The sequence below is a fragment of the Corvus brachyrhynchos genome, unplaced genomic scaffold (assembly GCF_000691975.1).
Source record: "Corvus brachyrhynchos isolate BGI_N302 unplaced genomic scaffold, ASM69197v1 scaffold1, whole genome shotgun sequence".
Taxonomy (NCBI): Eukaryota; Metazoa; Chordata; class Aves; order Passeriformes; family Corvidae; genus Corvus; species Corvus brachyrhynchos.
In genome coordinates, this window is record NW_008237222.1 from 7513742 (window position 1) to 7535329 (window position 21588).

Genomic DNA, 21588 nt, shown 5'->3' on the forward strand with positions numbered 1-21588 from the left:
AAAAGAAAAGTCAGAAACGTTTGTGTGCACCCCCCCCCTTCTCTCTCCTGCACCACCCTTCACATTTACATTATTTAAATGCTTATTAAGAGGGCAAGACTGAGGCAATCAGTACTGGGGAGAGAAATGTTTTTTTACTCTTCCTTGTTGTTGTTACTGGATCCCTTGCAAGGTCAGAAGTAGTACAGGGCTTTACTCCCCATGTTTTGTGTCTGTGATCACAAAATACGCCTGACCATGAATATTCACTGTTAATTCACATCAAAGCAAGCCAGTAGAATTGTGATTTCTGAAATACTGTTTTCTGAAAAAAACTGGCAATATTAGCTTCTGTGTAGCCTTCCCATTTCTGCTGCAAACATTAACTTTACAGTTCCAATGGTACAAATGAAAATAATTTAAAATTTAAGTATAACCAGTGGAAGTGGTTGTTACACTAAGACAGAGCATGCCAGACCATCCTCCTCAGTCCTCTGCTGGACACTCCTGCATCATGATCTTAGTCCAGTTTTAACAGATCAGACTTCTAAAGCAGAACGGGTTATCTCACAAAAATAAACATTAAACAGGTGTAGGCAAATGAAGGATCATGTCAAACATATCTGTGAAGGGGGACAGTATAAGGAGCTTTATGGTTTGTGTTTTGTAGGGTTTTGGGGTTTTTTTATGAAAAAGAATAGTACAGCTTTTAAATTTGACGAGACCCCAGGAGAGAAGGACTAGCCTCAGTGCAGGAACCATAAACTTGTCCAAACTTTAAGGAAAGAATAGTAAAGAAAATCCTACAAAGAGTCAGAAATCACAGGTCCATTTGTGGCATGCAAATACCTCCAGGTAGCTCTGCAGCCTGCCCCCACTGTCAGTTTGACTCGCTCTCTGTTTTGCCCTAGGGTCCCTGCCTCCTAACTTCCACAGTGCATCCTCTCAGGCTCCCCTTTGGAGTGAGACAAACACCTCCCACCAGAGAAACTAACTTGTGTCATTGCTGACTGACATATTTATTTAGCAGTAAGGTAGCTCAGTTCAACAGAGAAATATATCGGATCTACAGTTCTACAGAAAAACTGCTGCTTGAACAAAAGCAAATGAGCTATCCCACAGGTCAGCAGATAATCTGTCACTCACTTACTCTTCACAGTGTCCCAGGAAGGTCATAAGTCACCAGGATATTGGTTCAGTACTGTATTCCCTCAGCCTCCACTTTCTGCTGGCTATTGGCTTTTTTCCATCCATTTCAACCCAGTGAAGACACAAGGAAAAGTGAGCATTGTGAAATCTTACACTCCTCTCCCCAGTCCCACCTCCTTCCCAGAGCTAAGTTGCATGACTGAATTTACAGCTTTCTTATGCCAGAACAGCACCTGGGAACATGTCAGGCTGGATTGTGAGGCAAAGCTCCATCCCAAAATATTTCCAGGTTTTAATTCTTCAGGGGAAGGAACCATCTTCTTGTTCTGTGTTAGTATCTAACACCTTGCACAATGGGGGATTTAGGGTTACATAGTGCTTCAGTGCAAATTATAAATAATAATGTGCGTGTGGAAATACAGTTCCTTCAGCTATTTTTTTTATGGCATCCTTCAATGTGCCTCTTTGGCTTAGACCATATTTGCAAGTAGCTGGTGCATAGGAATAAACAGATATAGTGCATAATTGGTACTAAGGACCTCGTGTCCACAATGTATCTTTTTGGGGGTTACGTCAAATTAATTCTAGTCTGGTCCCATGGACTTGATGTGCATTAACAAGTGGAATGCATTAGGTGTGATTGCAGAGCACAATTTCTATATTAATTTCATCTGAAAGAAACCCAGTTTGTGCTCCCTGAGCCCACTCTGCAGTGCAAGCCACAGCACTCCCAACACACTAGTGTGAAATTCAGCTGATGCCTTCCCTGACACCCCTCGTGTTTGCTGGATCCTGTGTGTGACTGATGCTCCTTCATGGGTGCTGTTTGCAGAGAAGCAGAGCAGTAATCTGCTACACCAGGTAAATTCTGCAACGCATAGTTAGGATGCAAATCACTTGCAGATAATCAACAAAAAATAGGGAGAGAGAAAGAGAAATATATACCTCTTCTTATTCTTCCCCCCCTTCTTTTTACACAAACAGCTTTCTCAGTGACTTTGTCCGATACAACCCTCAGGCAAGTTGAAGCCTGTAGCAGTGTTACACTTGACTTTAAATTCAGATAATTTGCACAAAGTTGGGGGTTTTGGGTGGTCTTTCAAAATCAAAATTTGAATTTTCTTCCAGTCGTGTTTGCAGGTGATGGCCCTTTACCTACTAACTTCTTCTGTCCCAGCATAGATAGTTCAGAGTAAAAAATGCTGTCAGTACCTGTAGTTTCATTTGCAAATCCTGTCTGAAGTGGGTAACTGCTTCATACATTTGGGTGTGTTTAAATTACATATCAGGATCCAGATCAAAGATGGCAAATGGCCTCTTGCCAAGATACTTTAAATATCAGATCATATTTGTAAGAGAAAACCATAAGGAGCCAAATTTCCAGAAAATGTGACACTACTGGCAGTCCTTTTGGGAACCTCAGAGATCATTTTTCTCTAAAACAGAAAGTCATTGCCCCTATTTTTATTTGAGCAAGTATTTAAATAAGAACAGTTGAAACTAAAGGGAACTCCATATCTCATTCCTCATTAAACTGACCACTTGATTTTAATTACCCAGGAAAAACATGACAATATTTTCCCATGGATGAGGAACCTTCCCATCCAATCAAAGCAGCTGGAAGCTTGAATTTAAATATGCATAGCTGGTCAAAACAGAGGGATATGGTTGACAAGTATTTGAGATAAGAATCTGGGCTCTACAGTTTGATCTGGTTCTCGGGTTATCTGTCTAACCATGGCTGCATCTCATCCAGTCAGGCAATGGTTATCAAAGCCTTACATGCAGTCCCAGTGGAACAAGTCAACTGCATGTATTATCTTCATTCCAAGAACCAACTCCAGATACACAGAGCTTTAATAAGTAAATGATTTCTTCTGCCCACAACTCAATAATTAATACCTCCTCTCAAAAAATTAATTCAAGCTGCCTTCACATGACAATTTTAGACTCCATGCTCTCATCCCAATTAACATAAAGCCAATTCTTGCTCTATGCATTTAGGTCATCCCATCTTCACCTGCTTTTATTCTCCTCTTATCAGTAAAATTAAGTTAGATCCACCTCAGTTCTATATAACTAATGAAAGGCCCTTTTCCTGAGTAAAACTAAATGTATTCATCTTCTTCTTTCCCAATAGGAATGAGGAATTCACTTATCCCAGTCTCATAACTGTCCCTATCACATCTCTCCACAGAGCAATGTCAGCTAGTGCCAGCTACCCAAGGACAGATATTGCTTTTAGCGTGGGAAGAAAAGAGAGTCTTCAACCAGTACATTTTGAGGGAAAGAAAGGGCACAGAGCTACCCAGAGTCAGGCCTTGAATTCTTTTTTTTTTTCACTGATGAAAGTAGCAGCTTAGCCTGTTCTCTTCTCATATCACCTGCCACTGGAAAAGAACATATTAGCTTCTGCACAGGATGTCCAACACCTGAACCAGAGCTAAAGTGAGGAAGTATCATCTCCTTTGCTGCCATCCACTGAGCCTTTTTACACAGATACTGCTTTATCATGCCTAGGCACATACAGATTTGCCAAGGGGGTTCCTATTCTCAATAACCAGCCAACACAGGACCTCTCCCATGCTTTGTCAAAGGTCTGTTGAGGTAGCAGCTGTACCTATCATTTGCAGGATGGACAGAAAGACATTACAGAATGGAAAGACATCCACTGATATTGAGTGAGCTTTGAGAGAGACATTTTCTACCTCACACCTCCTGAACTAGAGAAGTTCATGTCCACTGTGAAGCACCTGTGTGTGGAAGCCGGGGAGGCAGCTCCTCCTCTGCCCATTCTCTCCAAGTCTCTGCGACACTGTAGTCACTGACCATACAAGCACCACACAAGGAGCAGTGGAACAGGCTCAGGGGTGTGTGCTTGCGAAACCCACATGGAATCACTCCCAACAAGACTACTGCTCACATGCCTACAGTTACATGCTGAAGCATCTTCTGTGTCATGGTCTCTCATCTCTCTGTTGCTAGGAAGGAATTACCATGAATGATTGATGCAGAGAGGTGTGAGCAGCTCTCTCCCAGGTCTGTTTGCTTCTACAGAGCATGCACTTGTGTTTTGCCTCATCTTTTCTGTCTCCCTCTGCAGTGGTGGTCTGAGAAGATCTTACCCCCAGGGCGAATTTGCACTGCTGATACACAGATCCCAGTGCTGTGCCTCAGAAAGCTACTGCAAGCTGCATTACAAGCATGGTGGCAGACCTCTATCATCACCTTCCAAGGGCCACAGTTTATGATTTTTTACCCCAATATCAATTAACAGTGATATTGGCATTCTTCATTGATCAAAAACTACATTTTGGCTATTAATTTACTAAAGAACTCCAATCAAAATTTGATATTTTTCATCATATATTCCCTCCCGCAGCCCTGTTTAGTTTGTACTCCCCACATGGTAAGTGCTGTCTCCCTGATAAGCCCCATTGGCTCACAAATTAAACTGAAAAAGTTCCATTCTCCTGTCACTGTACATAACCAGGAGATTTTGAGAAGAATAAGAAAGGACAGAGAGGTATTCTCTCTTTAAGTCTGTTCATAACACTGCCAACATGTGTCCGAACAACCTCTGCAGCAGACTGTGCTGCAGGTAGCCTTCAGGAAGTGTTTCTTTTTTGCAAGCCAGTGAGTACTTTAGAACCCAGGGCTGTTTGAGCACCTCTCAGGACGTCTTCTATGTCTTCTGTGGCTGGACCCGGTGCTGCACTATGCTCAAATATTTATGGATTACTGCTGCACAAGACTGCAAGGATAGATTGGTTTCCTCTTCAGAAAAGAAGTGGGAAGAGCAGAAGCCCCACCATCCATTCTGATCTCTGTGCCTGCACTTGGCGACAGGAATAAGTTTTATTACGAAATATAAGAGCTCTTACCCCAGAACATAGAGGTGAAGTGTCTGCTCTTGTGTCTCAGCTGAAGCTGAAACTGGCCTGGAAACCCTGAGGTCAGTTTACCCAGGGAAAGGAACTTGCCACTGTGACATTCCCCTCTGGAGGGTGACTGCAGCACCTCAAGGGGCACCGGGGCTCAGTGGCTGTTTATCTGTGCTCTGTGATGCTGTGTCCTGCAGGGCATGTGTGAGTCCATGAAATAATGCTGAATCGGAGGGGAAATTAAAAACCACAGCTACATTGATCTGCTGAAATTTTAGAGGGAGTTCAGGGCACACGGGGAGACTATCCATCTTACCTCATGCAGGGCCAGCTTGATTGGCCTACTGAGGATTGCAGATGGCAAGGCTGCTCACCTGTGGCCAGGAGGGCTCCCAGTGCAGCAGCAAATACAACAAAGCAGGAGGATGGGGAGTGAGTGGTCACAGCTGCCACCCTCTGTCCTTGCAGAGCAGCAGAGAAATCATTTAAAGATACAGATCTGTTTTCCAACCCTTGCTCTTTTATCCACAGGAGCCAAAGCCCATATTTCTACATAAGGATTTTTCTCCTACTAAGAGCCATTAGGTTTTCAGAACTCTTTGGTGTATGTGGTCATTATTTAACATTAATTCACAACTAAATCTTTTGGTTTAATCCACCTTCCATTAGTTTACTTTCTTAATTCAAAAACTCCAGGAGACATTCCACATCAACTTCTACCTCTGTATGGAATCACATTTCATTTTCTAATTTAAACAAGAATAAATAAAAGCTAACTTGGGATCGATGACTTTCCCTCAGATAACAAGCTCTCTTTCTACAGTTTGGACTTCAGTTTGGACTGAGGGATCATTTCTCAATATGTAACTTAAAGATTATGGGTTTCAAACTACTTCAGAAGCTGTCTTTATGCCAGAGCAGTGATAAATAGGGAGCTCTCTAAGTTAACAGTGATGTCATAGTTTTCTTTGGTAGCTGGCATATTCTGTACATCATTATATAATCAGAGATTTTTACATTCTTTTTATAAATCACAGCCTATTTTTCATTCTTTGCTTCCTCCCACTTCATTTGCTATTGGCGGCTGCTGCTTAAGTTCCCTTACCTCTTGGAAAGGAAGTAGGTTAAGAACAAAAATGAGAAATCTATGAGATTAAGGCAAACATGTGGGTCCCACTGAGAAACGGTGCATCTTACAATAGTACCAGCAAAACAGCTTACTTTTAAGGCTAAATTGCTAAATATATCCAGAGACTTCTGTGAGACAAAAGCAGCTGTCTTCTGCTTGTTTTCAGTTGTTAGACTCCTGATGTCCCAAAAAACACAGCCACATAGAGGGTCAAAATTGATGCAATCAGGATAATAAAATCACTCTGACAAGGCTGCAGTTTGTACTTAGTTTATAATTAGGAGTCTTCTCTCTCAGGTTAAGATAGTGTAAAGTTCCAATGAATTGTTAAGCTATTCACAGCACTCTGCTGCTACTAAACTAGGAAAATATGAAGTCCTAAAAATACCCTCATGTAAACACATCAGAAATTGGAGGATGGGAAATCCAGACAAAAACCAAATTCATCTAGAGTTGTGTCTTCTACACGGGAAAATGGTAAGACTTTGTAATATGTAATTTGAGGGTAGCTGACAAGGAATTATTGTCCTTAAAAATAAAGTGAACCAAGTGAGCCTCAATTAGGATGGATTTTAAATATTTTAAGTTGATTTTTAAAAATCACAGATTATGGTTTTTGTACTTTAAAACTGACAAGAACCTATTCCAGATCAACTTTTTTTTTTATTATTCTAAAGATAAATAAGAAGATTCCTTGTGACTTCTAATCTGGAGGACAAATTAATACAGATTTCTGATTTTGGACTGTATCTCTAATTCTAAAAACTTCTCTGCACAGATACAAACACCTGTCTTCATGGACCTGTTTGAACACCTTCAGCCAAACTTCCCTTTTCTTGTCTAGAGGGCATCTCATTTTTGCCAAGGTTCTTTAATGCATTGTTCAGCCTCAAATGATTACCTTACCTCCAATCAAAGTTGACTTAGAAGAGTGTGAATTTCAAACACCTCTCTACCCTACAGTGAGAAATTAGAAGTGTTTCCATAATTACTTACTATCAGGGTCCAAAAGCTGAAGTAGCATCAAAACAGGAGAAACTTACTAAAAACTCGTCTGAATTATTGTCTGTACTAACATTACATTGAGCAGACTTTGGGAATCTTCTAGTCTGAAAAAGCTCAATATCAGAACTAAATCCTGTGTAGTTCTGTACTTTGACTGTGTTCATGAAAGAGAGGATTACAGAATTATGTTAGTTTAGAATTTTTACTTTCCTCTGGGTCAGAAGAATATCCTATAGGTTGCAGATTTTTGCTTTTCATGTGCATAGAAATGTAGCATGGTCATTTATTAATTTATATTTATCATAAGTTACATGAATTAGATGCAGATCTAAGGCATCCAATTACAATTTCAAATTTATCCAATACCTCACTCACTCACCTAGTAAAGGATGTGAACTGCATTCTGATTTTGTGTCCAAATTGACTGCCATCAATATCCAAAAATCCAGAATCAGCTCCCAAAATAATGTGAAGTTGGTGTAGAAATCACAATATTTTAAAGCCCATCTTAAATATTTGCTTTAAAATAAAATTGACTGAACTTTTAAACGTTCATTTTTTTCAAACTGTACTTGGCAAACAGAAGAGCTATAAATGCACATATTGCTAAAATAAAATAAAGAAGGTTTTTTTCTTTAAATCCTACAGGTGTTAATAACAACACCAAAGATGGCATGATTCCTGATGCAACTTGGAAAATTGACTACACTGCCTGTTTAGCTGTCCACAATGAAAGGCTCGCAGCATTGACTTCTACTCTGTGTCAATATTTACTGCTCCTTAGAGCAGAGTGGCTCAGAATCAGGGACTTGATTTTTTAATTAACAGCCAAGCTCAGAATTTTGGGTGGTTTAAGTACTGTACTGTTTTCTGTACAGAGCTGGCTGAGGTGTGCTGAACATGCAAATTTCTCCCAGTGTCCTTAGCCCACTGCTTGCTTTGAGATGACACACCCAGGCTCTTCCACTGGTGTACGGTGTGCTCACAGCTGGGCAGTGATTACCTCTCCTCTGAAAATGGCTTTAATCACTTAGTGAGGGGGAGCTTTGCAGGGCCTCTAAAACACATTTACACAGCCATATTCATCTCTCACTAGCCTGAAAAAGATTTTTCCAAAGTTAAACATAAACATTCAGCTTGCAGGTGGAACCCATGGGACATGCTCAGTTGCCTGGAAAATCACTTTTAAAATTAGCATCTCTGCTCTGTAATATATTATGTGTGGTTTCTTTCTTGCCTTAGAAGGAATGAAAGCACTGACTACAGGACCCAAATGTTATTGTGCTGCACAAAATTGCTTTCCAAAAGGGGCTGGACTGGTAAAAATATTGGTTTCACCTTTGTAACACCTCTTTTTCTCAAGAGAATTCTTGCTGAGTCAGCCCAAGGGCCTGTGTCAATGGCCTCTGGAGAGAAACACCTCAACTCATCCACAGAATGAAGGCTCCAGCTGCAAAAGTCAGAATTTCCATACACAGTTTTCATACATACTAACCAGTCTTCATGTCAATTCCAGAGTCCCGTGACACCTCATAGCTTTATATTGTATCTGTCTCACTGTAGTTATAAACCAATGAGAAATAGCCAACAGCTTATACATTTTGGGTAAGGCAAATAAATTAAATACAAATATACTAAACCAAGATATACTGATAGTGTTTCAAAATTAAGAGGAAACATCACAAATTAATAGATCTGAACCATGCCCTCTCACAGATTGATATTAAGGCTGTGAACAAGTCAATGAAATGCTCTTTGATTGAGAAAGTCCTCATCTGTGATAGAGGTTCTATAAAAATGTTAGAGGATGATAATTTTGAGACGATACAGAAATACTAGTGTTTATTACCAATATTATTTGCATACCTTATTGGTTTTAGGTTTAACTAAGCCTTGGTACACAATGCCCTGAGAAATGCATAGTCCTTCACTGACACAAAGAGTTTGCAGTCTAACCAGACTGGAAAGAGATAAGAAAGGCATATTCATCCTGTGGCCATTATTCCACATAGAGTGAACTGAGAAAAGTTATGGAATAGCACCAGGACTGTGCAAAAAATCTGTGGATTGAGCATCATCACATGAAGTCCCAGTTCAGAGTTTCAGCTTCTACTTCATTAAAATAAAGCTTCCCCACAATTTGGGTTTTTAGCCCTCTCCACTATGCTGGCAACACATAACATTTCACTGGCAAATGCCATGGGTTCAACAGCTCAGTGACTGCAGTGGCCTTGGAGAGGACATGATATTTACCATGTGGACAAGGCCATTCCTCTGGTAAGGAGAGAGACTCCACTGCCCTGAGGACTGTTCCTGTTCTCATCTCATACCATCTATGTGCTCCCCACCCAACTCTCTTCCCTCAGGAACTCTACAGGAATCTGTGCTCTCCCTCCTGAGGTGATTAACCCCAGCTCCTAGATGACCAGATATCAGTCTGAAGTCCATGTGTCTTCATCCTACAAATGTGGTTACTAGAGCCCCCTCACACAGGCCTAGAGGAAGGACTGAGAAATAGGACCACAGACATCTTTGGGCTGATCTGTACTTCACACAGAGCACTGTTGTGTTTGACATATGTCTTAGGTGTGTACGGAGTTATATCAGTGGAAACCTATGGTTCATTACCAATCTGCTTTGGTCCTGGAGGAGGGGAGGTGGAAACAGGAGGGGGGAAAAATACCCAGATGGGAAATGAACCTGTGCATCTCTCCTGGGAAAATGCATTTCAGTCATTCAAGCAACAGCCTAGCCTATGGAAAAAAAGATTGTTCTTTCCAGCTGTTATGCCGAAAGAAAAAATAAATTTTAAGTGGAAAAGTGAATAAATTGAGCATATTTTTATCATACTCTTTCTTGCAAATTACTTACAGCATTCTTGTTTCTTATGAGGAACCATTTTTAATATTAAAATAGTCATACACTTTTCCAAAAAGTGCTTCCTGAAAAACTGAAACCATTATTATCTTAAACTCCCACACAGTTTGTTTAAAAATATCTTTAAATACTATTAAAGAACAATCATTATGTAGGTTTATATCTTATGAGTAGGAAGCAGAAACCATCAATGAATCATATAATTTCTCCTGCTGTAACAACAACACCATCAACTACCACAATAACAAAAAAGTTTATGCTCACTGTATACTTGTTTTGCAGGCAGTTTCCTGCCTTGAAATCTGCATAATAGGTAAGCTGTGGTAAGTGTAATATGCTGTTTACTGCCAATCCTCTGTGGATAGCCAGGCATGCTTGGTCTGGTGCATCGCTCCTCCTTTGGGTACAGCTCCTTGCTGAAGCGTATGGCAGCCCTAAAACAGCAAATAAGGCTTCTACAGATTCTGGAATCTGTTTCTGAAAGATGCTGCCAGATATACAGAGCTAGATATTTAGATTATTTTATTCTCATACACTATATTTTTTTCTTTTAGTTAAAAGCAGTGTTTTAGTTGTAGAAAATATTTTCAGTTATATGCTGCTTTGCAGAGGGAAGTGTCAATGGGACATTGGTGAGGGAAGAGAAAGATTGCAAAATCCGTGGAAAAAACACCATGGAAATCAATATTTAATCTAGAATTATGGGTGTACAGTATGTACTGTGCATTTTTTAAATTTAACTTGGCTTTTACTATTACTCAGTAGGAGGGAACAGATACTGAGAGCCCTGGATAGCAACCATAAGAAGCATGTTTAAATACACATATTTTCAGGAGATCTGTAAGTACAAGAAGGAACGGATGTCGTCTCTCTGATCTTTTTTCATGTTGAAAAGTCTGAGAGCTTTACCTGGGAGATTTAATTTCAGGTGAAAGAATTTGTAAAATATTTCCCAAGTTTATGCTGTATACTATTACAGCACATAAGAAAAAATGTTTGTGTTGTCCTATTCTTGAATAAGAAAAACAATGTGCACATCACTTTTCACAGTAGAAATACTGATGGTATAAAGAGATATAAAAAAGTACTAAGTCAGGAATCTGTGTGGGAAAGCCCCCATCCTCTTTGTGGTTTCAGTCAGGAAGCATGCAGGTAGCACAGACTAACAATGCTGGAAGAAATTTTAGTATTCCTGGCAGCTTGTATTCATCATGATTTTAACAATGTTTTGAGTGTATACATGTACATATATGTGTAATGCCTCTTTTATATTGGCGATTATATGCCACTTCTAGGTTTTTCTGAAGGCCTTTGAAGTTATCTGGCCAGAAAGGATTAGGCACCAAGGGGAGGAAAATTATTTTAAGAATTTTAAAATGATGTTATCAGGTATCATCTGCTTGCTAATGAAGCTTCAAAGTTATTTCCAGGGCAGAATTCTGCAGATTGCTCCAGAGGAAGAGTTCAACGGTCTATCTAAAGACCTCATTCCATCATTAATGAGTGCTTAACCCCAGCATATTTGAACTTGGGCTACGTGACCAGTAGTCAATTTTCACTAACAGTTTTTTTTTTTTGATCCTGAAAGTCTGTAGCCATGTCATCAGCTCCTTCTTAATTATACCGTATTCTTTACATCTGTCCTGCTAAATAACTCTAATTGAAATAGCACCGGCGTGAATTTTCGTAATGTTCCCCCCAAGACATCCCGAAAGTGACTCACACGAGAAAACAGACTGAAGTCACAGCTGGAAGCACGTCAAGGATCATTTCCATTTTTACATGATTAATTTGAATTTAATATCTTAAATCAAAACCTGATTAATTTAAATAAAATTTTGATGGTGCCCTGCTTCTAATATACATTGCAGTAATTAGATTCAGCTTAATGTGATTTTTTTACATAATTAAAAAAAAGAGCAAGTCAAGTGTAACAATGCAGAGTTGGTACAAATCTGTCCATATATACACATATAATACACATGGGATTTTGTTGAGACGTTGCTCAGGTACAGAAAAGATCACAGCTGGATGGCTGTGCTATAGCTCAGCTTATGGCATATGTAGGATATTCGACTTCTATTTCACTGCAATATAAATGGCTGTCCTTAAAATAAAAGACAAAAAGTAAAGCTGAAATCACATCCAAAAAATAAGCAAAAATATTATCAATGCAATAGTCTGGCTCAGCTTCTCACTTTTAGTTCCTCTCCCTTTTTAAACAACTTTGCTTTAGGAATTAGGTCTGTGTATCCTCCAAGTGAACATCTGTGGTGGACTATTTACAGCAGCCCATGGGCTTCTGTTTGTCATGAGGCTTACAAAAATTCTTTGTAAAATAAATTCTCACTGCATTTTCATATGGGTTCTCCCTGCCTGTCTCTGCTTTTGTACAATGGTCCTGTGCACCACGTGAGCCATAGAGGTAGCTAACAGGAGTTATTTTGTGTTAGGATCTGATGAAGCCCTGCACCACACAGCTGACCCTGAGGCTGGTTGTGATCAATGCCTGTGGCTGAAAATGCCCAGTGGTCAGCAAGCAAAGATACACTTCAGGTAGTACTCACAGCAATTTTTGAGATGTTTCCAGCTTCTTTGCAGGAGGAGAAACTATTGCCATAATCTGAGCAGTGGATTCACCTGCAGATATAGATGGAGTTTCAGTGAAGTCATACAACAAAATGATGCAGGTAGGCCAAAATAATCTACAGATGGAGGAGAAATTTGGAGTTTGTGGATTTGTGCTTCTTAATATCTGAAATTTTCTGAAGGTTTATGTAAAATTTACTTTTGTTTAAGGATAAAATATCCAATTCATTACTGTAAATTTTGAATCTCTTAGGTAAAAAAAAAATAATGCAAAAAACCCCCCAAGCACTGTTTCCCTGTTTCACTGTCTTAAGTGACCAAATTGCTGATCAAATTAGTCTTCAATAATCAGATCTTTCTTCAGCAAGGCAGTGAAACATCAACCTCACTCTTCAGCAAGGAGTAATCCCAGCATATATCAAACCTCTTGATTTCAATGGGACACTCCACCAGCTTTAAAACACTGGGCATGTGCTTAGCTGGTAGTAAATCACTCATTAAACAGAAGACAATGATGGAGAGTGAAAAACTCCTTTCCTGCCTGGGGCTAACAGCTTTCAGGGAGGTGCAAGCACCATTCATCCTTTTATGAAGGCAAGTAAAATCATTCAGGTGCATTTCATAGCACCCAGCTTTCCAAAAGCCTTTATATACAGTATGTTGTAGATACTGTGTAATAGCACACAGGTAATTTTTAATTTTAATATTTTTTTTAAATTAAAAAAATTCCTCTTTGTTGGTGAAATTGGTGGAGCTTTGCTGGTAATTCAGACGATCTGGGTATTCCACCTGTTTTAAAACTTCTCCCAGAACTACTAAAGAAGAAAAAAACCACAACAGGTGACAGGTTCAAGACAGTTTTCAGCCCGTACAGCAGGGTTAAATGCTTTTCAACAGAAATGAGGAAAAAAACCTACAATAGAAATTGAAGAACTGGGCAAAAATAAAGAGTAGTTATTTTAGTTAAAAAACAGTCAGAGAGAAGGAAGGGAAACTAATTTTCAGACAAATTCATGAATCAGATTTAGCTGCTGCAAAAATGCTACATGTAGTAATTTACAACAACTCTGGCTATTCTTCAGTCTCTTAACTGTCTCTTCACATTATTGAAATTGTCTAAATTCTCATTTTCATGCAGTATTGGACCCTCACAAAGTCACTGTCACAGCAAGGGCTCCTATGCCATCCTGCTTGGCTCTTCAAATTTACCAGCACACTACCAGCAAACCACTGAAAAGGTGTAGATACAAATTGAACCTGTGAGTTTGACCAATCAGCCCTCCAAGACTTTTAGTTCTGTGGATTTTGTAGACCAGTGAAGCCAGTGAAGTTGAATACTGTTTCCAAAGAACTTGCCTATTCGTTATTCATTGCAGATAACTAATAAAAATAATTTTTTAAAAAAGCCACCTTTAATCTTACAGCTAAAACTTTTGATGACAATCAAATTATTTTTTTCATTCTAAATTTAGGCTTCTCTAAATGTCTACTACAATACGATCCAAAAATAACAGCATGGTTACTATCTGGGGAGAAACTACTTTGGAGCTTATATTCTTATTCAGAAGTTCAAGTCAAAACAAAATTAATCGTGAAGGTTTATCTATAATGTATCACCATTCATTTCAGAAAAAAAAATATCTTTGCCAGCAGCAGAAGGGAAGTACTTTCAAGCAGTTACATTAAACTATAGGCTCCAAGGAGAAGATTACAGATCTATATTCAGCAACATGAATCAAAACTCTTAGGAACTAGTCTAACTTTCTTTTCTTTTCTTTTTTTTTTTTTTTCTTTTTTATTACTGCAAGGCAGCAGGGATTGCTTTTTGTATAGGCTATGATTTAGATGGCTAATTGAAAGTAAGCAGTGGTGAGCTGCTTCCTTGGTAAAATATTACCAAGACAATCTTATCTGAGTTTACAGAGTTATTTTCAATTTGTAAATGCTGTATTCATTTCTACTAGATAAAGCACCTTTAAAAATCCTAGATCCAGGCATGACTGGATTTCTGTTGCCACTGCTCTGCACTGTTTCACCCCACACAAATGCCTTCCAACCCACAGATATATATAAACTTCCTCTCCTTATGAATAGTTTTGCTATTAAAAAAAAGCTCAATCCATTTTATGGTAAATAAATTTAATGATATACTGAATCCTCATAACTTTGAGTTGATGTCATCCTGCCAGTTACCTGCTCTGCAAGACAATCTCCCTCATTAGAGCCTACACCTCTTAGAATCTCACCTTTGCAGATTTATCTCTTGCCTATAACACAAAGGAAATCCTGAGCTTTTTTTCACCGTTATAATAGATGTAAATTAGTGTTTTGCCATTGTTTGTTGCTGTAATCATAGAGGCAAGTATATATTCCTAACAGCTATCTTATTTTCAATTTGCAAAGCATACTATGCTTAATCCCATGAGGCAGCCTGTGGTTCTAGATATGAATTTAAAAAGGTAATTAGACTTGGAGGGGTGACAGGGAGATTGTCCCTGAGATAGAAAAAGCAGATTCCTGCCAGGTCTAGAGGGGTCTTTAATAGGTCCCAGGCTGGTCACAGTTCTTGTCCTAGTTTATTACTTGCTTCCATTGTGTGAAACAGCTTATTTGTTCATGTAAATGTAAATCGTGTTGATACTAGTAGAAGAATCTTTGTTGCTACTTTTTTTTTTATTTTAATCCAGAAGGGTCACAGAGTTGGGTTTTAGGGACTGGCAACAAGCTATGTTTTTCCCAATGATCTCTGCATTTTTACAGTCAAATAGATAGTAAAAGTGACATATTGATAAAAGTTTTAAGGCATCTGTGGTGGGTGGCAGTAATTTTAAATATCATACAATCATCATTAAGTCATTTATGTAAATTAAAAGTACTTGGCAACTCTGTATGGCAAGAAATAGCACCAATTTCTCTGCATCTCTGCTTCCTTTCTCTCTTCCTTTCCCCTTTTGCTGGCTGTAGCATACTGGGCACTGTACAGACGAACTCTCCTTTAGAGCTCTGTGAAGAATTTCTGTAGAAAATATCACACACCTGTGTGATACAACATGTGAAGAGTAAATAATAATGAGACAAAGTCAAATTAATCTATCATGAAAATTTTCTAAAGAATTTGTATAAGCTGAAATCAATGTGGTGTATTGATAAGTTTTTTTTAAAAAGGGAGATATATAGATTTATGTGGGTTTGGATTAGGTGGCTTCTTACTCCACTGTCAGTCTCACCATTTCAAACCTAGATCAAGATCTGAGTTTTGGGGCATCAGCATAAGTCTGGTTTGTACCCTGCAAATCTCAGTTTGAGTTGATGGCTGGTTTCAAGTGAGACTACAAATCTCCCTTCAGAGGAAAGGAAGGGTAAGGATCTGATCACTCACCCAGGCTTTACCTTCAAAAATTGATATTGTCAACTGAAGTCTTTCTGAGCAAGAGAAATGGAGGCAGTTTCAGCTAAACTGTTTGTGTTTGCCCAGATATCTGACAATATTTAAGGGCCAGATTCTGCCCTCAAGCTGCTTTGGTAGGCAGTGTGAGCACTCACTCTTGGGAAGATTCTGTGCCTAAATGTTCTCACTTTTCAACACATTGTTACCCTCCCACATATCTATTCAGGCAGAAAAACAGAATGGTGAACCTCCCTCAGGGGTTTTTAATGCAAGTCTGTTGAGTCACCCTGTTTTTTGGATTAAGTTAGGGTACAGTATTAGGTTGGAAGGTGATAAAGATGCCAGGAATGTATGAGGAAAATTCTGTTCTCAGACCAGCAGATAGAGCATAAACTCTATCCCCATATCTGTGCACAGAGGCTGTTGCTAAACCTCCAGAGGCAACTAGCCAGTAGGAAATATTAGGCTCAGAGACCTAAATAGACAGTTGCACAGCCAGTTGGCTGTGTTGTGTCTACTGGGCTGTGTCTGTGGCTTCCCTGGTGGGAGTCTGGGAGTGTGCAGAGCTAGCCAAGGCTGCTACAAACAACTTCAGTGCATCACTGTCTTTGCACATGGCTAAGGCCATCAGTAGACCCAGTAGCACAGGATTTGCATATTTCCCTAGCTCCTTATCTTGTTCTTTGTCCACTGTGTCTCTCTGAGCAGGGCGTTTCCAGGAGAGAGGATCCTGTGTGTACCAGTAGTCCAAGCTCACATTTCCATACATAACATCAACTCTGCAAGCTTATTCTGAGCTGGAATTGTCTTGGAGCTTTACACCACTCTCCCTGGCAGAAAAGTAAAGTGACATCACAACTTCTGCTTTCTGACAGAACCTTCCTTTAGGATTTTTTTGAGGATCACTTCTGATAAACACCTCCCAAGAATGCTTATTAAAGAAATTAGAAACTATGGTACATCAGGACAGACATTTGTTTTAATTGAATTGAATTATTTATTTATTGAAAGCCTGTATTTTTCATAATGCCTAGGGCACCAGTCTCCTTTTGCTAGATTTTTGCCAACAAATGCAACATTCGTTTTTACGGAGATATTTCTGACATTTGCCCAGTAATCAAGAATATACTAGAGTGCTGCATAGCTAATAAATACTGGTGAGAAGAATCCTACATGAAACTACAGTACAATTTGAGTATATTCAGGGTCTGATGTAGTTGAAATCCAGGCTGATGGCTTTGTGAGGGCTATAGCTAGTCTTACTAAAAATCAAAAGAAATTTATATAATGATAAAAGTTTGGGGTTTCTATGTTTGTCCCCACAGATAAAGTAAAAATTATTATACAGAAAAACAAAATTCTCAGTTGAATATGTGACCTGAGAACTGGTAAAACTGAGTTCTAGTAAGCCTGAGGTCTGAAAATGCAAAAGGGAATGGGTGAAACATGATTAGTTCATTAAGTCAGAATTGGAGAGAAGGTGATATCTCTGGTAACTGATTCAGAAACCCTAAGGTATTTTATAAATTCACTAAAAGTTAGCAGTTAGGGCTCAGCATGAATGTGCCCCACTCAGAGGAGTCCCCACTTGAGCATATTAAGCTGTTTGCCTCAAAAAAGTTATCAGCTGCTCTTGATTTCCCCACAGGAAGGAAATTTCAGCATAGACTCACCAAAATTGTCTTGTACATTTCAGACACTGACAGCACCCCAACTCCAAGGTCAGTCTTTCGCTTCCTTTTCAGAAATGATCACAGTTTGACCAAAGTATAAGTAATAAAATGAAATAACCCTTAAATTCTGTCCCTTGTTCCTATAGTTGCAAGACATCATCATAGTCATCACTAGCAATCCAGCTGCATTCAGGCATTGGAGATGGTCAGAAATCATGTGAATGAGGCTGGGTGTTGTCTACCCCATTCCAAACCAGAAGGCCTGATCCTAAAAATGCAAAGGTAGAAAGCAGGCTACTGCGTAGCACAGTAGCATTTTGTTCCCTACTTACACTGTATTAAGGCTGACTAAAAAGGCAGCCTCAGAAGTCAGGAAATCCCCAAACAATGTAATCAATCCTTCCATGCCTGTGGTGAGCAATAAAAGTTTATATGAAACCTACAGCACTTCACACTGAATGGCTGAAAAATAGCACACATTTATCAGAATGCCTGAAAACACACCCCATTCTGGTAGAGCAAAGCAATCAGTGAAGCCATTCTTCACCTGAAAGATTTCCATTCTGTTTTGCTAACACACTATATTCAGTATTGATGTGTCTCTGTGCACAGTAAAGAGCAGGCTGTGCAGTGCTGGGACAGCTCATTCACATGACAGCGCTATCGCCGTCGTGCTCTGCTCCGGCTGCACACTGCGACTGCAGCTCCTGGATTAAAGCAGCACCCAACAGTGATAACAGACTAAAGGAGCTTGCCAGGGTTTCCCCCAGAGGATTTCTGGGTTTTTAAGGGGCTTTAAATCTGGCTGTTTTATCATGGACCACAGGTCCATAAAGGGATGCTAAATGGATTAAGTGAAGGTGTACCCTCTAATAGCCCTAATCCAATCATTGTGGATGGGACTGGATTGCCAGATTCTGCCACATTTTTTGGGATTTCCCTAGCCAGCAGTGGCAATTGTGGTGCCTGGGGACAGAGCACTGGGCTGAACCAGCTGTTGGCTTGTCAAGGTGTGCTTTCTTACATTCTTTCATAAGGAGTTGAAAATCACATTAGAATCAGATCCATGCCCATATCAACATTCTAAATGGCTTTAAATCCCCGAAACTCTCTATTGGAAACCTCCATAAAATTCAGCTAAGGAGTTTCAGATCCTTTCTATTAATTTCTTTAGGATATATCTTTATTTACCAACTCAGTGATAGTCAACCTGCAAAAGGTAGCATCTGAGTTTGGGATGCTAGCATATAAATCTCATATTGTAAGTCATTCTTACCAGAGGTTTTCCACTTCTAACCAGAAACTGTCATGAAAATAAAAAAAGCCACATTACATGGTATATTTGCTCTTGGGATTCTGCTTAGTATCTAAAAGTAAAAAAAAAAAAAAAAGCAGTAAACCAATTTCTCAGATAGTTAACTGAGCACATCAAAAATTTTAAAAGCTTCATTCAGGATAAGTTAAAAAAAAAAAAAAAAACACCACCAAACAGCTCGAGAGTTCTCTTTATAATAAATCCATGACCACTTTCGAACTTCACAGTTCTCACTGTCCTGTACACAACTCCCACTCAGTACATCACAGCAACAGTACAGATGGAGTTGTGATCTTCTTTACTCCAAAAGCACAGTCTTGTAGCTAAAGAAGGATATCTGTTAGCAGCTCAGGGTCTATATCATAGAGCTGAGCAATTCTCAGTACAGTGGTACATCCCAATTCTCTGCTTCCTCTGCTGCACAATTTCTCCATCAAAAAGGTTCTCCACATGCAAAACACTCAGCCTTCACTGTTGTTTTTACATAAAATTGATTTAAGTGAGCAAAGTTGTTTATCATTGAGCTAAAGATCAGCATAGAACTAGATAGCTTTACAAGCTTTTTACTTTGCACTACTCCAATAAAAATAAAAAAAAAAAAAAAGAGGTAAAATTTCCAGAAGGGCATTTTAAAGCCTACAAATTGATAATGCAGAGAGTTGAGGCTTTCTACACTTATGGGAAAGAGAGGAGGGGGACAGTCAGCAAATTAGAAAACACAGCTTATATGTCTTCTACTTGTGGTTTTGGCACTGGCCAGAGCAGCAGTAAAAGCTGGAGGTTGCAGATCAGTAAAAAGCATGGCCATGCTATCCTCAAGGAATGGCAAAGCAAAGTAGGGATATGTTGATCTATATATCTCCTAGGTAACCACCATTTTGAAGATCATGAAACTCCTCTATTTATAGTAGCTGAGCACCTCACAATCTTAATGTGATTAATGAATATCCTTAGGCCATCTGGGTAAGGAAGAGCATCTATTATCTGTATTTTAGACATGGAGAATGAAGGTCTAGAAGTCTCCATCTCAAAAGTACTTAAACACCTAATTTATTTCGAATACTTTTTTCTAGGATTTAGGATTCAAAATACATTTTAGGATATATACCCTTGCCTCAGAGAAACTGAGACGTGGGTATATGTCTGGCATGGGTACTAGAAGCAGTAAAGCTATGATGTATACTTTCATATCTGCACTAATACATTTTGCTTTTTGTTTGTTGAGGTCTTTCTTTGGAACCCGTGTTACACCATTTAGGCAAAAAAAAAAACCCCTCAAAGAAATATCTGGGGTCATACAGGATAGCTGTAACAAAGCAAGCACTGAAAAAAAACTTTTTCAAGCCAGCCTACTCAGTGGACCATTTTCTCAAAAGTGTCCTCTTTTCCTGCTACCAGAAGAAATTTTTGGATTTTGTGTAAAGCCTTTTGGGATTGCAATTAGAATTCTCACAAAACCCCAAAATTAGTAGTTGGTCATTCTCAGTATTGCAACCAATCCCTGGGCACACTGTGAACGGTAACCTGGGCTGTAATTATATATTATAAGTTAATATTTCTGCCAAGAACAAAGCAGACAACCCAGAAGGGCAAGGGGAAGGAGCAGTCCATCGATTCACAGTTGTCATTCACTCAGTGCAGCTCTGTGATGGTGCTTGGAGCCATCTCTGGCTTCCCATTCCGCAGCCACTAGGAGGTGTGCTTAGTGCATAGGCACACAGAGGTGGAAACCTTCACATCTAGTGAAGAAGGGATCATATCCAACATGGGGGTGACACTCAGGTAAATTCAAAGCATGACAGTAGTGAATCACTGGAGCAGCTCAAAGTAAGCTGCTGTAGTTATTTTGTAGGCTTGAGCAGATCTGTGGCTATCCTCATGTAAACTGGGTGTCAAAAATAGTCTCTGTCCACCCCAGAGTGGTGAGGAGCTTTGAGGCAATTCATCATCCTCCCTCCTTACTTCGTAGACACTCACAGATGATCAGACAAACATGAGGATTAAACTGCATGTATACAGATACTTTCTGTAAAAGGAATATGGGAAGAGCAACATTCCCTGGAGCATATGATTGCAGCCTGACTATTTATGCCTGATAGGCACGTTGCTCCTTAATTGTAACTACACAAGGAATAACAACACAAAAAAAAAAAAAGACAGGCAGATGTTGAAGAATTTTCTGAGAACTGCCATACTGCCATACCTACACATCAATATATAACGGGAAGCCTTTCTTCTTCACCTTTTTAACATATATGCTTAAATACATAAGCACAAGCACATAACCCTGCTTATTTGGGGGATGGGAGGAAAGATGGGGCTTTCTGTTACCCCTAACATTTCAGAAATCTCAAAGGTAGAGGATTTATCTTGTTCTAAGGAGTGATAACTCCTTGATTAATTGACTATTCTCCTGTGCTGTTGTTTTCTATCTGCTTGACTAATACGCCTTATAAGAAAAAACAGCTGCCAAGGAACATAGGCAATGAATGTCCGCATCTTCTAATTGTGATAACTGTGCATGGAAATCTATTTCAGGTTGGATTTTTTTGATGTTTCTATGCCTGTGTTTTTTTTTTTTTCCTTCTCCCTTTGCTGTG

General features: G+C 39.3%; 1 long non-coding RNA gene across 7 annotated transcripts in view; it reads right to left on the minus strand.

Annotated features, from left to right (window-relative positions):
* The window catches only part of LOC108445404, a 57168-nt gene that overhangs the window by 28347 nt on the left and 7233 nt on the right, over positions 1–21588 (minus strand). For 2 of the 7 annotated variants that reach the window (XR_001860249.1, XR_001860251.1), the window contains exon 2: positions 12591–12663. This is a non-coding gene — a long non-coding RNA (uncharacterized LOC108445404). Of the gene's footprint in view, positions 1–1129; positions 1742–12590; positions 12664–21588 lie in introns of those variants that run through there. The other 5 variants (XR_001860253.1, XR_001860252.1, XR_001860248.1 and 2 more) reach the window with 4 other exon arrangements.